The sequence below is a fragment of the Marmota marmota genome, unplaced genomic scaffold, assembly GCF_001458135.2.
Source record: "Marmota marmota marmota unplaced genomic scaffold, marMar, whole genome shotgun sequence".
Lineage (NCBI taxonomy): Eukaryota > Metazoa > Chordata > Mammalia > Rodentia > Sciuridae > Marmota > Marmota marmota.
The window spans coordinates 16,177,638-16,184,153 of NW_025999961.1; the positions used below are offsets into that span (position 1 = coordinate 16,177,638).

Genomic DNA, 6,516 nt, shown 5'->3' on the forward strand with positions numbered 1-6,516 from the left:
TTTTTTTTTTTTTTTTTTTTTTTTTTTTTTTTTTTTTTTTTTTTTGGAGGGAAGTTTTTTTATTTCAAAAAGACACTTGTCAATATTCAGTATCAAAACAGTTGCACTATTGTTTCTCTTTCTCCCAACTGGCCCCAAAGAGACCACAACAAAGGAGAATACATTTTAAGCCAATAAGCTGCAGTAGGTACATCTAACAGACCTCACAGAAACCGCACCTAAAAAGTGGGGATTGGGTTGGGAAAGAAACTTTGAAAGATCAGCACACTGCCAGCCCAGACTGCAGGACTCTCACAGCCAGACAGGGTGGCCATGTACCCCAACCCCAAAGATGTAGTTTCAAAATAATATAAAATTTAAAAAGTTGTGTACATAAGCTATTCAAGATTCTCCAGCACTGACTTATACAAAGCACAATGAGATGGCACTTTTAGATACAGCAGCTTCAGACCCAGAAAAGGGTGATGAGATGAGTTCATATGGCTAACTCAGTGGCCAAAACATAATTTTCTTTCTTTCTTTTTCCAAGCAGGCAGGAGAGCAATTAAGTGGTCACCGAAAGATTAAGGGGCCCATGATCCATTCTGTGAACACTTGGGAATTGGGCAGAGATGGGAGAAAAATTTGGTCTCAGGGCTAAGAATATGGCTCAGGGTAGAGCATTTGCTGAACAAGTTTATGAGACCCTGGGTTCAATCCCCAGCACCAAAAAAACAAAAAGTCTCAGAGGTCTCACCATGTTAATTTGCTCATTTCTGATGAAAAAAAAAAAGCAATAATAATAATAATAATAATAAGAAGAATACAGTTGTCTAAAGATACCTTAAAGCTAAAAGCAAAATAAAAACGTAATAGCAAGGTTTTTGTTTTTTGGCTAACTCCTCTTGGAATCACCTTTCTGGTTTGGCTGGTTCTTTGCACAGATCAGTGAGGTTTGCCATAGTTTGCCTGGGCTCTGTTTGGCTCTCAGTAAGGCAGGCCCATTCCTCTTTTCCTCCTCTATGGAGAGGGCAATAGGGATTAGGCTGGAAAGTTACCTTCCAAAAGTGAAAAGGGAATTCGATTGCTGCTTCAGAGCTATGAAATTATTTGGAATGTTTTACAAATGGTTACTGTAACAACACAAAAAGTAATTACAAAATGTGTACATCACAACATGCTTTTAAAGACACTTTGCTTTGTGCTCACATTCCCTTAAATGCTATTCCCAAAGGTGCTCAGCCTCTAGCCCAGCTGGAATCTCTGGGAAGAAGCAGAGACAGTTTGGTGAAAAAGACAAGAGAGTGGGGGTAGAGGGGGTGTTGAAAGGAGAAAGCAGCCTTCCAGTTGAAGATCAGCCCTCAGTTTCAAGGTCAGCTTGGGGTTGGCTGGCCTCAGGCGGAGTCAGGGTCAGAGGGAGGAGCAGCAGTAGGGCGGGACTGGGGAGCTCTACATCTTATTCAGGTCAAGCAGAGTCTGGTCCAGCATCCTTTGTGTGCAGAGGTGCTCCTCTTTGGTGCATTTCAGCTTATCTTCCAAATCATCAATTGTCTTTTCCAGTTTGGCTACCGATCTCTTGGCAAACTCAGCGCGGGTCTCTGCCTCTTGAGTTTATCAGTGATTTTCTTTATTTCTTCCTCACATTTGTCTTCTTTTTGAGAGTATTTTTCTTTAGCAGTATTCAGACACTTCAGGTTCTGGTCCATCAGTCTGATCTGCTCATCCATCTCTCGGCAATGGGACTCTGCCAGTTCAGCTCGTTCCTCTGCGCATTCCAAGTCTCCTTCAATAATCACTAACTTACGAACCACCTCTTCATACTTCCTATCTGCTTCTTCTGCAGTATGCTTAGCTTCTTTGAGTTGGATTTCCTGGAATTCCATCTTTTCTTCATCTTTTAGGGCCCGGTTTTCAATAACCTTCATACCTCTCTCACTCTCATCAGCAGCTTTTTCTGCTTCCTCCAGCTTTTGCAGGGTAGTAGCTAGGCGCTCCTGAGCACAGTACAGCTCCTCTTCAACCAGTTGGATCCTGCGCTTCAAGGAGGCTCAGCCTGTTCCCGGGCCCGCCTTTCTCCCTCAACTTCCCACTGGAGGCGCTCAGCCCTCTCCTCGGCATCATCTGCTTGCTGCTGCAGAACCTGTATCTTGCGCTTCACCGCCTTGACAGTGGTGATCCCAGCCATGGTGCCCACCCAGCGGCTTCTCGATATCTGCCTTCTGCCTCCTCTCGGCGCTGCAGCCGCTTCTCACCCCTCCTATATTTCTTTTTAAAAAATAAGACTGTGCATATCTTATTTTCTTCCAAAAGTATTCATTGTATATACGCTCTTAAAACTTACTTTTTTTCACTTAACAAAATATTCCTTGGAAACATTCCTTATCAGTTCATTCCTTATCATACATAGTACTCTATTGTTTGCATAAACATTGTTTATTCAACTATTTTTACATAGAGAGGCATTTAGGTTGTTATTTATTTTATGAGGCAATTTTGGAAAGTTTTATTTTCCTAGAGTATTTCAACTAAGTTTTCAAATGTATTTGCATAAAGTTGTACAGAGTGATCTCTTAAATTTAATTTTTTTCTTCTGTTTCAATATTTATGTCTCCCTTATCTTCCAAACTATAAATTTCTTTTTATAAGCTAACAGCTTGAAGGAAAAAAGATATCAATTTGGGAAAGGTACCCTTGTTGTTTGTTATTTTGTCTATTTTCTCCTTTTTGTTGTTGTTGTTCTTGATTGCCTAATCAAGTTAGCTGGTGTTTTATTTATCTAGTTGATTTTCAAAAAAAAAATTCAGTTTATTTTTTTCCCAAAGACTTATTTATTGTTCTTCTATTTTTCTTTCCCAATCACGAATTTCTGCTTTTCAGTATTTATTATTTTCTTCTTGCTTTCTTTTGGTTTGTTTTATTGTTCCCTTTCAAAGTTTGGAATTGAAATGTTAGTTGGCTTATTTTCATTCTTCCATTTTTATTAATAAAATTATTTAAAGTTATTGCTTTTCCTCTGATCATTGCTTTCATTGTTCTTCTATCCCTACATTTTCTGTAAAATAGATCTAGAAGCCTGATTAGATTCAGGGTAAAGTTTTGATGCAACAATACTTTACTGTTGGTGTTTGTTGTGTATTACAAATTACATCACACCAAGAGGCACGCATTTCTGATTGTTCTAGTTTTAATGTTGCTAAAATTGATGATTAAATTCCAGTGGATCAGCCCAATTTCCTACTTTTTAAAGTTCCCATCACCAATTTATCCAATAGTTTTAGCCACTTTAGGTAAAGTTCCCAGACAACTTAGAGGTTACAAATGATAATAGGCTATTCTATTACTGCTCCTTTATTTATTTGTTGGATCATCCACAAAAAATTTAATTTATTCATATACAAAAAAGAAGTTTTCCTCCTTGATTATTTCATTGCTATAGGAATGAAATAGGATACTTGACTTTCTCCTCTTTACTCATCAATGTTTAGAGTACTGACTTAGTGATGTAGTATTATTCTGTTAAGTTTTTACTTAACTCTTTGGATTCTATACTTGTGTATCTCTTTTCTTCTCACCATGAAAATCTCAGTTCCTAATAACATTAACACAATTTTGCTCTCCACCCCCAATGTCACTATGTGTGTTACAGTAAGACAATTAAAGTCAGTATAAATATCTTTACGGTTCTTTTTCCTTTAGAATATACCCTACTTAGGGGCATACTGCATTTTAAAATGAAAAATTTTATTTAGTTGCGGCATAAAAATTATATATAGTTAGGTTCATTGTTATTTTGCTCCAATTTTATGGATTTGTTTTCCCTGTTTTCTAATAAGTAAAGTGTTTATATGATTCTTAAGTCAAAACTATATAACAAGACACATCTATAGAACTTTTCCTTCTCTCCTGGCTTCTTCATCTTGCGCCCTTTCTCCCAAGATGGAAAACCATTTTTATTAGTTTTTGGTGTTGATTTTGTTATTTCTTTTTGAAAAATTTTTTTGGTTTATCACCATTTCTTACATAAAAGGTGGCATACCATAAACATGGTTTTGCATCTCTCTGTATTTCACTTGACAGTATATCCTATAACTGTATTGATATCAGTATATAGATACATACTTCATTCCTTTTTATAGTTGTATAGCTCTTCATTTCTTGGATATAGTTCAATATACCACTTTCTTATTGCTAGATATTTAGATTGTTCTAGACTTTTTATTTTTTGCTATTGCAAATAATACCATTATGAATAGTTTTATGCCTGCAATTTTTATTTTACTCAACTATATGTTTAATAGATTCCCCAGAAATGGGACTTTTAGGTCAAAGGGTAAATATTCATTTTACTTTTTTAGATTTTGTAAGCATTATTTATTGCAAAGTGTCTGTCCCATTCCCCATGAATGGTCTGGGCATTCTTGTCAAAAATTATTTGACTTATTATGTGATGAGTTATTTCTGGGCTTTCTGTTCTATTCCATTGATCTGTATGTTTGTCTTTATGCCAGTATAACACTATTTTGATTACTGTATCTTTGTAATAAATTTTGAAATCAAGTCATGTAAGACCACCAACTTGGCTCCTCTTTTTCAAAAATGGCTTTTCAAGTTTTGACTATTCAGGGTCCTCTGAATTTCTATGTGAATTTTAGAATTAAGTTTTCTATTTCTGCAAAAAAAATCATTTTTGAACTCTTTATAGATTCTAGTTATAAATCTTCTCTTGGAACAGTAGCTGGCAAAGATATTCTCTCATTCTGTGGGTTATCTCTTCACTATGTTCATTGTTCCCTTTGCTGTAAAAAAACTTTTACATGTGGTATAGTCCCATTTCTGAATCTTGCTGTGATTTCCTGAGCTACTGGAGTCCTATTTAGGAATCTGTTGCCTGTGCCTGTGTCTTAAAGCATTTCCCGTATGTTTTCTAGTAAGTGTTTCAAAATTTTGGATCCACACATAGGTTTTTGATCCATTTGGGGTTGGTTTTTTTTTTTTTTGGTATGGGGTAAGAAATAGGGATCTAGTTTCTATCTTCTATGTATCGCTATCCAGTTTTCTCAGCACCATTTGTTAGTGTGTCTTTTATCCAATGTATGTTTTGGCACCTTTGTCAAATATCAGATGGCTGTAGCTGTGTGGGTTTGTCCTCTATTCTATTCCATTGGTCTACGTGTCTGTTTTTATGCCAGTACCATGCTGTTTTTGTTACTGTGGTTTTATAGTATATTTCAAAGTCTGGTTTGTGATGCCTCTAGCATTTCTCTTTTTGCTCAGGATTGTTTTGGCTATTCAGCATCTTTTTTGCTTCCATATGAATTTTAGGATTGTTTTTCCTAGTTCTGTGAAGAATATCATTGGTATTTTGATGGGGATTACATTAAATCTGTAAATTGCTTGCAGTGATAAGGCAATTTTAACCATAATAATTCTGCTGATCCATGAACATGAGGTCTTCCTATCTTCTAGTTTGATCCTTCTATTTCTTTTTTCAGGATTCTATAATTTTTGTTGTAGAGGTCTTTCACCTCTTTGGATTTATTCCTAGTTCATTCATTCATTCATTCCTTTTCTCTTTTGTTCTTTCTTTCTGTCTTCTTTGAAGCTTTTATGAATGGAATTATTTTCCTGATTTCTTTCTCAACATGTTTGGTTTTGGTATATAAAGAAGTTATTGATTTTGGTATGTTCATTTTGTATTCTCCTGCTTTGCTGAATTTATCAGATCTAAAAATCTTCCATGGAGTATTAGAGTCTTATAAATATAGGACCACATTATCTGCAAATAGGTCTAATTTAACTTCTTCCTTTCCTATTTGTATTTCTTTTCTTTCTTTCTCTTGTCTAATTGCTCTGGATAAAATTTCAAGTACTATATTAAATAGGAGGGGTGAGAGTGGACATCCTTGTCACATCTGTGATTTTAGAGAAAATGTTTTCAGTTTTTTCCCATTTAGTATGATGTTGGATATGGGTTTTTCATATATATCTTCTAATATGTTGAGGTAAGATCCTTTTATACCTAGTTTCTTTAGGGTTTTTATCACAAAGGATGTTGTATTTTGTTAAAAGTTTTTTCTGCATCTGTTGATTATGTGATTTTTACCCGTGATGTATTACGTTTATTGACTGGTGCAAGGTTTTCATAGGGATTTGAGGGAAGGCACGTCATAGGCAAGAACCAGAGTGGTCTGATTTTCTGATGAACAGGCTCATATTATGTATAGGTCACTGGATGTTCTGAGTTCTGTAAATCTAGAGAAAAGTTACTAATTAGAAATTCTTATGACTCATGTCTTTTTACTTCCTTTCCCCAGAAATAGCTGCAGTTATTCCTCTAAAATCATCTTTTATTGGAGAACAGAGGAAAATAAAGAAATGAAATTATCACTGGATAAGATAATGAAATAAATGCAACTTCAGAACAGGTCTGTGGATTGATGTCTGACATTAATTTCAAAATTTTCAGTCATTAATGTTTCAACTATTTATTTAGTTCCTTTCACTTTTTCTTTTCCTTCCACTATCCCCCCCACCCCT

The 6,516-nt window shown here is 35.4% G+C and overlaps 1 pseudogene; it reads right to left on the minus strand.

The window, feature by feature from the left end:
* Positions 1–1,345: 1,345 nt before the first annotated feature.
* On the minus strand, positions 1,346–2,187 carry LOC107151147 (annotated as a pseudogene).
* Between the last annotated feature and the right edge of the window lie 4,329 nt (positions 2,188–6,516).